Source organism: Lonchura striata, chromosome 14 (assembly GCF_050655825.1).
Source record: "Lonchura striata isolate lonStrDom1 chromosome 14, ASM5065582v1, whole genome shotgun sequence".
Lineage (NCBI taxonomy): Eukaryota > Metazoa > Chordata > Aves > Passeriformes > Estrildidae > Lonchura > Lonchura striata.
This window is the reverse complement of record NC_140716.1, coordinates 5954150-5965060: the sequence shown is the minus strand read 5'-3', so window position 1 is coordinate 5965060 and position 10911 is coordinate 5954150. Positions and strand designations below refer to the sequence as shown.

The window sequence follows — 10911 nt, the reverse complement described above, 5'->3', positions numbered from 1 at the left end:
TTCCATGAAATTGTTTCCTTCGTCTAATAAATTATTGAAAAGCTAATTAAATTAGACTGGAAATGGACTCTATAACTATCCTAGCAGAGATCTTGTTCTCAAAATAGCCTTTCAAAGCACTGCAAAGCAGCAGCTTCCTGCAATACAACCTAAAGTTTCACTTCAGCAGGAAGAACCCAGTTCTTATAGTGAAGTTCCTTTGAAAGTCCCCCAAATAAATCCTACTAAATGATACTACTTACAGGCATGATATTTTTAGCTTCTTATGTTGACAAAATTTAGATTCTTTACCACTGATTAACAGCCTCATGATAGCTGCAGTACAAATGTTGGTCAAGTGCTTTTAATTACTCTTGTGATCTAAAGCAGAGATGTTTGCAAACCCAACTTCAAATGTGGGATGAGAGAAGAGAACATTCTTGGTTGATGCGGAATCTGGTCAAAGTTTTTCAAGATGTTCTAAAGCTGGCACACAAATAGTAAGAGCTGAAGTATTCATCAAGCTTGGTATCTTCAGCAGGCTGGGAATTTTTTTTTCCTCCATATGTTGAACATTTTGTTATCTTTCAGAGCAGTCCGTTGTGGGATGCCTCACAAAGAAAAATCTCCACATTACCCAACAAACCAGCTTTTTCTTCAGAGCCAGGAGAGCTTGTTAATATTCTAATAGTCCTTCTAGAGACATGCTAAACACCAGCTTGATATTGTTGGTGTGTGTGTGACAAACTGGGGATCTGCCACTATGTCCTTTTATTAGGTCTTCTGGGCATAGGATTTAATAATGTGCTAACCTTGCTTGTAATTTACCATATTTCAACTTCTATAACCCAAATTTCTTAAATCCCTTTACAAAAAAGTATTGTTATAGAGTCTCCTGTGGATGGTTTATGAGTCTGGATTTTAAAGTAATTTTCTTTGAGACTCAACTTTCAGTTTCAATCTTTTACTGGATCAGTAGGAACTCAACTAAAATGTTTTGGGGTTTTTTTCCTGTTTGGCCAGATCAGCTCTTATATATTCTAGATTTAGTTAGTGCACATTACAGAATGTCACTAGCACTATATGCATTACGTCACTTTGAAGCTAGGGCAATTTTGGGGAGCAGAGCTGTTATCTCAAACTTTCAGGCACTTTAGATAAGCAGCCTTTAGCCCTGCCCTTCCTGTGACGGGCACTTGGGCCTCTGTCTTCGTCCTTGTAAGTCAGGAGACCTTCTGTTGAGGATCCTGGGACTTGGATTCTCAGCAAAACAGAGGTTTTTAGGTAAGTGCATGCATTTGTCTAACTGGATATAGAATGTTTTATATATTTGTTAACTACCTTAAATAGTTTGAATTAATTAGACACTGAGAGGGCACTGACAAATAAATAAACTTTGAGACAGGGTCTACATCAGAGAGCATTTCAGGAGAGGCTGGTGGTTAGGTGTGTTCGGATCCATCCACTTCTCATCCGTGTGAGTCCATCCAGGAATGTGCAGATGTCCTCAGGAAGGCTCTGGCAGATTGCAGACACTCTGCAGGTGTCCAGCCCTGCAGCGTCATGTGAGCCCAGGGGAAGGTGCACTAAGGCACCTCTGCTTGTGTCAGCAGTCTGCTCCCAGACACTGACCTCCAGCTCCAACTGCAAAGTTATTATAGGCTGTAATAACATATCACAGCTCTAATCTAATCTAATCTCTACACAGAGAAATTTAGCTATTAAGGTATAATAAGTTAAAGCCAGGAGTAACCAAGAAGTATAGTCCATAGTACTCTTTTACTGCATAGTATTATATAGAAAAAACTATCCAGTTATACTACAGTATAACCATAATAGGTATTTATGTCATTATGGTAGAAGTTATTTTATTTATTTATTTATTTATTATAAATAAATTATACTATAATAGTTCCATATGGAGAGGTTAGAGTTCTGATGAGCTATTGCAGAGGCTTTATCTTGCTGGGGGAAGCCCCTTGTTTGTACTACACAAATATACCAGAGCACTGCCCCAAAAATAACATCTTGGCTTTGGAAAGCCAACTGCTGGCTTGAGAGCAGCCAAGTTTCTGTTTCATTTGCAGAATCTGTGTTAGGATCTCTGCAAGGGAAGGTGAGCAACTGTTTGCTAGAGGAATAGATCAGAGCTGGTCCTGCTGGATACATCATGGACTGCTCTGTGTCTCAGCCTTCCACGTGAAGCTCTAACCATGTTTTTAAAAGAGAAAGAAAAATAAAGGGGAAAAAAATCTTCATTATTAGGCATCTGAAGGATCAACAAAAATTACAGTTAACAAGCTTGTGTCCATTTACTGGGATCAATCCCCCAGAGAAGCAGGAGCTGAGCTGAAGCAGCAGATGAGAGCTGTGAGGAGAACGGCTGCTCTGCCGGCCTGTCTTGGGTGTAATCGGCTTTTCTTGTTAATGTCTGAAATCCCCTGTAAGGCAGGACCACGGAGATCTAGTGACAAAACTGATCTGAAGTGATCTGCATCCCCCTTTACCTGCTAACCCAATTGCTCTGGATGCAGCACCCATTGCCTTTGGCTGAGGGGTGTGGGAAAAGGGCCCTGCTGAGCTTAACCATAAAGGGATGCAGGTGGTGAGAAATCTTTCTATAATGAGCAGGAAATCAGATTTACAGATATTTTAGGTGATTTTCATACTACTACATGTATATGATGATCTGGCCAGCAATGGACACAAAGGTTAGCACTCCCATCCTGTGCAGCAGCATGCCATGCCCAGTACCACCAGTGAGAAACTGCACCTCGCTGCACTGGTTCTGCCACATTCAGAAGGTACACATTTGTACCTGCGATCACTGTGGGGATTTGCCCCTTTTGACAGCAAGGACCAGAATGTGGAGCACAACGGGTGTGCTAGATGGGACTGCAGGAGAGCACTGGGAGTGGGAATTGTATGGGAAGGGAGCAATAACGTGGGAAAAGGGGAAGGGAAGGGAAGGGAAGGGAAGGGAAGGGAAGGGAAGGGAAGGGAAGGGAAGGGAAGGGAAGAGCTAGAGAAATGTGGTCCTTGGATTGGTTTGGCCCTGTACTGCAGTTTCCCCATACCTGGTGTCAGTTAAGAAAGCTTTTTTCCCCCTCTAAATTCTTAACTGCCCTCTATAATGTTAAAAATTGAATGTAGTTAATGTGGTCAATTTTTATTCTTACTGATCATTTTTCTCTATACACTTCAGCTTAGCCAATAAAATTCTCAGCCTACTTTACATTCAGAATTTGTTTGAGGCTGAGAAACCTTGAAGGAATTTTTGTTTGCCTCAGAGCAGTTCCTTTTGAAATGTGAAAAAATTAACTCCCTGTACACACCAGCTTGTTTTAACAAAATCAGGACATCTGACCAAGTTCCCCTTAAATCCTGGAAAATTAAAAAAGCTTTATTGCCTCTCAGAGCTGTGGAGTGGAGGGAAAACTGAGCTTCAGCCATCATCCTCCAGCCAGCCTCTTGGCCTGGCTGTGATGGAAAAACAACTGCTCAGGACAAGTCAGAGCAGCCCAGGGAGCAGGAGCAGCACTCTGGGAGAATAACATGCCTTGTCCTGCCAGAGCTGAGTGCTGCCTGCCCTGCCTGGGCTCCCTGGGAACAGGGTGGGAAACATCCCTGAGAGGGCCTGGCCTCCCAGCACCAAGGAATTTCAAGGAGATTTAAACTCAGAGGTGATTTTGCCCTAAGTATCTTGAGCCTTTAAATATTATCTACTCTTAAGACAGGAAAACAGGTGTGGAGTAAGTACAGAAAGAGAAGGAGTGGCCAGAAAATTGATTCTGCAAAATACTCAGCCATATGCAGGGAGGAGGACGCTGGTGCAGGGCTGCAAATCTGACCAAGCCAGACACTGGGTTCCAAGTGTCACTGGGGTCAGCTCAATTTTGGCTGCAGTATCTTAAAACTGTCATGTAGCTGAAGCAAAGCACTTTTAAAAGAAACAGGAATTGCCCAAAATCAGTGCTACATCAATATCAGCTAACACCTTAAGTGAATGTGTTTATCTTGCATTTTCTGTTTCTTAAGGATTAGCTGCCTTCTCTCATTTTGCATCCAAACATTTGGATTATTTGATAATTACATATTTATTAGCCAGTCTTTCACAGCAAGCTGAGTCATTTCTCTTACACACACAATAACAACTTATGGCCTGGTTAGCCTTTCCCAAGTGACAAATTCCCTATTCTGTTCACTGACATTGCACCATCTCTGCCTACAGCTGAGCCCACATGAGAACTGTGGACTCGGGGAGGCAGGCTAAAGGCTTAAAAAAAGTCACTCAGGCACAGACAGGCTCCACATTGAATGTATTTGCATACGTTCCCAGAGTGTTTGAACAATGAGGCTTGTTTCTTCTCTGCCAAGAGCCAGTCCCATTCCTGGAAGCGCTCAAGGCCAGGTTGGACAGGCCTTGGAGGAACCTGGTGTCGTGGGAGGTGTCCCTGCCCATTGCAAGGGAGTTGGAACTAGATAGGCTTAAAGGTCAGTTCCATTCTCCGGTTTCTTTTCCGTGCGGCTGTCCGGAGGTTTGGTGCCCCGCTGATTGCCGCTCTGGGGAGATTCGCTGGGGCACCCACGGAGCGAAGCGCTTCAGTCCCACCGGGCGGGCAGAGCCAAAGCCTTAGCGGAGGATGGCGACCAACGGGAAGGAAAATCCCAAAAAGGCCGCGTAGGAAGGAAGCAGAGGAAACGCTGGGAGGGAAAGTCAGTGAGTCAAGCAGTAGAGTGAAAATCTGAGTTAACTCTCCTCTGCTCGCTCCAGAGGCTCCCACAGCTCCATTTTGCGGAGGGGGAAGGCGAGGCGGGGCAGCCCCGAGGAGAAGGGGAGGAAGGAGGAGGCGGAGCAGAGCCGAGCCCCGTGCCCGTGTGTGAGGGGCCGCGCGGGCGGGCGCTGAGGGGGCGCTGCCGGCACGCGCCGCGCGGGCGGGGCGGGGGCTCCCGGCGGCCTCGGCAAAGCGGGCGGGGCCCGGCCAATCTCAGCCGCGCCGCCGCCGCCGGCTCTGCCTTCCCCTCGCTGCACCGGCACCAGGTAACCCCCGCCGCGCCTCTCCGCGCCGCGCTGCCCCGGCCGCCCCCGCAGCGCGGGGCTGGCGGCGGCGCTCAGCCCGCCCCGGCCGTTGCCAACCGCCCCCGTCCGCGCTCACCCGTCCCCCGGCCCGCCCGCCGCCGCTTCCCGCCCGGCCGGGGCCGCGTGTGGCGGCCGCCCGCCCGCGTGGGAGCCCCCGGGGCGCGGTGTCGCGGGTCTGCGGCCTCCCCCGAGCGGGGCACCGGCGTCCCTGGCCCGGGAGGCGGCGAGAGGCGCTGAGCCCTGGTTAGCCCGGAGCTCTGTGTGTCGGCTGTGTCCGCTGGGAGGAAAGAGAAAGCTCAGCTGCCACGGTCCCTCTGGGCCTGGCAGCTGGAGGGTTTCCTTGTCAGAAGAAGCTGTGAGCTGCAGCTTTCTGCCCTGGTTGTGAAAGAGCCGATGAGTGCGCGGTGGTTCCGGCGCTCGCCGCCGCCGAGCCTTGGTGCAGAGGTAAGGTGCTGCGATGGGTGTTGTGCTCTGGTGGCACAGGGGGACAGACCTGTCCCCGCTGCCCCCCGGCTGGCGCCTCAGGGCTGCTTCACTGGGGAAAGTGTTGTTTAACAGACGGGTTTACTGTGGAAGAGTTTGGCATCGCTCGCCGAGTGACTGCTCGTGTTTTTACAGCGAAATGTGCTGTAAAAATTTCAGTGCTGTGCTGCTTCTGAGGTGACAGTGCCGAGTTCCTCATGCCATAGTCACGTTTGGCTGCCCTTCAGTGACCACAGGGGTAGAAGTGTCAGGAGCACTGGAGGCAGCACCTGTTTTCTGACAGTTCTAGTAAGTTTTATATCTGCTGGGAAGAAAAAGTATTTAGTTTGCCTTATTTTACGTTCCTTATTTTACGTTCCCTTATTTAACATTATACTATGTTAAAATAAAACACATTTAAAAATATATATTGTTTGTAATATGTTATAGGGAAGGAAAATACTAGCCAGTAAATTCCGGCTTTCTGCAGCATTTGCAGGCCCCCCGTCTCGCCATCTGGTTTTCAGTTTAACATTACGCAAAAAGGAAGTTCAATATTTGCTATTTTTTTTTTAATATTTCTGTTTCATTGCTTTGCAACTGACTATTCCAGGCTAATAATTCTGTTGAATTTCCCAGTGAATGCTAATGTCTAATTGTTGCTTTTACATATGGGGGTGAATTACTAGTTGCTGATTTTAATCATTGATTTTCATACCGGTGTTGTGGAAGTGAGTTGCAGGGTGTTTTTTTGTTTTCCTCACTCTCCGTCCAGTGGGAGGGTTTTATTGGCAAGCTTGGCAGGCTTTTTACATTGATCTGTTAGTAAGTGCGGTGGTGTATAGATACCCTTAAATTGCGGAGCTTGACTGGCTTGTAATTTGGCGCTTCTGAGGCGTGGACGTTTAGGCACTCAGGTGTCGCTTGTGAAGAGTGCGATGTGGGGGTTTAGTTCGATCGCTGATGTTTCATCGAGCAGGTGAAGCGCTCGGGAGCGAGGGGGAGCACGCCTTTTGTTGTGCGCGGAGCCGCAGGGGTTAAGGCGGCGGGGCGGACCGCAGCGGGCGGCGCGGGGCCGGGCCGGCGGCGCGGGCTTTGTTGGGGCCGGGAGCCATCTTGGGCTCGGCGGCGCGGCCGGTGCCGCCGCCGCGGCCGTGGCGGAGCTCGGGCTGCGGGCGGGCCGCGCCGCGCGGGGCCCGCTGTGTAAACAATGGGCGGGCGCGCTGCTGGCCTGGCCGCGGCTGAACGCGTGGCTGGGTGTTGGCAGCCTCCCCTGTAAAAAGCGTTCCGAGAGGTACAGCGTGTGAATGTGCGGTGTTGCCGATTTGGGTTTTGTTGTTAGCGCTGTACTTGGACGCCTGTGTTTGGGGAATCTGTGCCATAATGCTCAATGGCAACATCTAGTGTAAAATACTCGGTTTTTTGTTTGTGGTTTTTTTGGTTTGTTTGCTCTTTGGTTGCTCTTTTAAAGCAATAATAATGTTTTAAGAATGTCTGTTTTAATAAAATGTTGATTTAGCTTGGAGCTCTTTGCTCTTCAGCCTGTTTAAACCAGTAATTTACTTGCTATGGTGAAACATCCTTTATGAAGTATATATACTTAGGAATTTGCATTCTCTAACTAAAAACGGTGATTTTACTGGTTATTCTGAATAATAGAATAAAATAAAAAATTGAAATTACAAGTAAGAAATGGCTTGCTCTCAGAAATTGATGGAGTTTGCATGTTCCAGTTTCATTATTATTGATAGTTTGCCTAAATCTGTTTAGCATTTGTGGCAGATGTAGTAAGTCATAGTGACTTAAACTTACTTGGCTTTAAAATGTGAGGATAGTAAAAGTTCTATTTGAAGGAGTACTACCAATATTTAAGACTTTATGGTATCATTCTTTATCCCTTGTAACGTAAAAAATAAGACATGCTGTCTTGGGTGTTTTCTCATTGTCTGACAGACTTCGGTGAATATTTCTACTCTGCCAGGATCCCTTTTGTGAAATGGCCATTTACCACTTCCTTTGTTACAAAGGGTTTCTGAGAGACTGCCTGGACAGTATGTTTGTAAAAGTCTGTGTGCCCCAAAAGCCATCAGTGAGGGTTTGTGTCTGTCCCTGTGAGGTGTTTGTAGTGCATGGTCAGTGTTTGGTGCTGCTCCCCCTGCCTTGTGATGCTTCTGTGTGAAAAGGCCACTTGTGGAGCATTTCATCATCTTCCCTGGAAGCCAGGAAGCTTGCTGCCATGGCGCTAGGATTTTGTTGAGGCTGGCTGATTGTGAAAGTGACCATCAGATAGGCTTTTTTTGATCTAGTGGTGCAGCCTCAGTCACTCGGAAGCTTCAGCATCCTTTGGAGACAGCCAAGGGCCTTGTGTGCAGGTAAATTCTGCTGCACTGATTGCAGGAGTTCCTGAGCTTCCTTGTGTTCTGACAGAGTCACAATCTGTCTTCTCCTGCCCTTCTGCTGTGCTGATTTATTGTAACACAGATTCAGTTTACTTGCAAGGGAGAGATAATGTTTAGGATGACTGTTGTGTCTGCTTCCCAAAAAAAGGCAAATAAGCCAGCTGTCTCCTCTGCAGGAACATGGAAGCTGGCTTGTAAGCTGAGGCCCACGGAGCATCCTCTTGCATTCCAGTGGAGCTGTGTGCTTCCCTTTAATTCTCTGTGGGCTGTCTTATCAAAGTGTTCTTATTACTTGGGGCTTTTTTACAACTACATGCTTGGTTCTTGCACTATACAAACCTTAGTGTTAGAAATAGATGTTTATGGCCTTCTACAAATGGGAAAAAGGCTATTTTGAAGTTTGGACCTGGTAATCTTGCAACAAAGCTGAGACTAAAAGTCTACATGAAACTGAGTCCAGACAGATCTGTGGCACGTAAAGCAGAAAGGTGTTGGGCACCCAGAAGTGTTCAAACTGGAGCTAAGTACAGTGCCTACCTCTCAGGTTCTCTGCCAAGTTTTGTGATTAAAATTTTCAAAATATTTTATTAGCATGTCTCTTTCTGTTCCAGTTGTGTGTGAAAGTTTCATAAGCAAGAAGAATGATAATATACGGAAGGAGGGGTGCTGTTAAACATGAGTTTACAAATTAGAATGAGTCAACGTCCTCCGCCTACCCTGTGTCTGTTTTGTAATACAGATGTAGAATATTTCTGAATAAATTGGGTTGATCATTTATTTTGAAGAGGTGGTTAACTAAGATTAAGCTGTTGAACTAAAAGTCAGGCTTGAAAAAAAATCCAGTTTCATAGTAAATTCTAGATGCCCATTTTTGCAAATGGTGGTGGTCATCTCTGAAGATTTTAAAATTCTTTTTAAGTTAGTGAAGGCTGTTTTGTTGCTTTGAAAAATTGAGTAGAGGTTTCTCCTCTTGAGTGAGAATTAATTTTAGAGCATCAGACAAGCAGTGAATCAAACCAAACCCCTAAATCTTCTAAGAGTGATTTCTAAGTGTGGTGTTTAGATGGCAAACCTGATATCTTCACTGGAGAGCTCGGTGCTATGAAACCCAGCTATTAATAGACCTATGCCTAAGTACCTTTGAGGCTTTGCAGTTAGCACTGCCTTTGTTAAACACATATTTTATCTATAATAACTTCATGATACAATTAAAACCTTATCAAATAAGTACTATTTATGTTCTAGCATTTGATTTATTCAGAAATGAAGTAAAGACAGAACTGGTGGTGAAGGGGAAAAGAACAGGGAAGAAACGGAGCCAGTATGTTGTTTTTCAAACTCGGCCGTTGCCCTGCCCATATGGGCAGTGCAGACAGGGAGGAGCTGGGGAGCTTCTCGGAGCTCACTGGCATAGCTGAGCTTTCCATGTGGGAAAATATTGCTGGGTGTCAGAAGGATTAGCTATTGAGTTGCCAGTTAAAAAAATAGGTATTATGATGAAATGATGTGTGCTAAGCACGCGCATCAGCTCCAGGGGAAACTGAACAAGGTTTTTCTACCTTGGGGGTTAAAAATCTTTATTCACATGAACCAATTCAGATAGATCAACCTTAGTCATAGTTTTCAGCTTCAGTAGGCATATGTCTGGGAAACCTGTTTTACTATTCTTTCATACAAGTGCTCTCTGATATTATCAGCATCCCTCATCTTGAAATTCACAATCTTTCCACTTTTGTTCCTGGCGAGCCATTGCTCTCTGGTCCCCATTTCCTGTGTGCTAAATTGAGCCCCTGTTTGTTGATAAAGTAAGGCAGCAGTTGTTACATATTCCAACAGAATTTGCTGCTCATTCTAGCAAAAGAATGAGACTGCTAATATTTCCGCACTACTGATTTAAGCTTCCTGTAAACAAACAATACATTTATATACAAGTTAGTGAAAACATTATGGCTCTGGGGCAAATGAAGTGAGCGTAGAGGATCACTTAATGGAAATGTGTTCTCTATAATACAGAAAAAAAAGTAAATAAGTAAACAGCGAGAGACCTTATTTTTCATTAACTGCACTTTGCATGGGAGGTGCTTGGATTCAGGAAGCTACGATGCTTAGGCCCAGAAGTTTTAATATTTTTAAGTCTTCAGTATTAATGGAAATACTCTCCTGCCTTACTGACCTCAGGATTTGGAGACTACAGGTAGACTGACTAAGAGCATCTTAATGTTACGTGTACAGATTTCTTTTGAGCTGCTTTTGCCTGTATCTGCTTTTTGTCCCCATTTCTTATGCATATGTAGCTATACAAAATGAAAACTCTATTTCAGCATAGGAAAGTGCATCTCCAAAATGAGATGCTTGTTGATGTTATGATTATGAAAATTAGCTGGGGATATTTTTATCCTGGTTCAGATATGTCATCACAGATGTGTGGAATATCTTTTACTGCTGTTGAAACAGGAGCCATAGATAATCTGTGAGTAGCCAAGATTCTGCCTTGCTAGCCATGCTAATCCAGAATAGCCAAATCCCTATTTGTTAACTACAAATAAGCTATCATCCAAGAATCCATCCTGCAAAATTAAAAATTTTCTTTGGCTCATAAGAGGAGGGCTGAAGGTTTTTTGCAAATACTTTGATATTTAAAGTCAAATTGTTCATAGTACCACAAGTAGTCACCCATGCAGTTCTGCAAGCTTGTTGATATGACAACCATCAGTTTTTATTTTCTTCCAAAAGCTATGACACCTTTCAAAGACCCCATGGAAAGTTTTACAAATGTTCCTTGTGTGGTTTTGATTTGGTAGTTTTGGCTTTAGGTTTGTTGTTTTTTTGGAAGTGGATGGCACTCTGGAAAACGTGCCTAATTCTGCCCTATGAGTCACTTTGCAGTTGGCTCTTTTGCTAGGGTGTGTATTCAGTGGTTTTAATGACAAGAATAAATTATGTGAAATTAAGGATACTCCCTCACTGCTTAGTGGCTGTATTCAAAAGTGC

At 45.1% G+C, this 10911-nt stretch overlaps 1 protein-coding gene across 29 annotated transcripts in view; it reads left to right on the top strand.

The window, feature by feature from the left end:
• The first annotated feature begins 1108 nt into the window (after positions 1-1108).
• SUN1 (Sad1 and UNC84 domain containing 1) overlaps positions 1109-10911 on the top strand; it is a 33005-nt gene continuing 23202 nt past the window's right edge. For 11 of the 29 annotated variants that reach the window (XM_085592204.1, XM_085592203.1, XM_085592201.1 and 8 more), the window contains exon 1: positions 4875-5020. The gene's annotated coding sequence lies outside the window, so the exon portion shown is untranslated. Of the gene's footprint in view, positions 1264-4873; positions 5021-5291; positions 5504-5532; positions 6501-6604; positions 6816-10911 lie in introns of those variants that run through there. The other 18 variants (XM_085592206.1, XM_085592195.1, XM_085592193.1 and 15 more) reach the window with 11 other exon arrangements.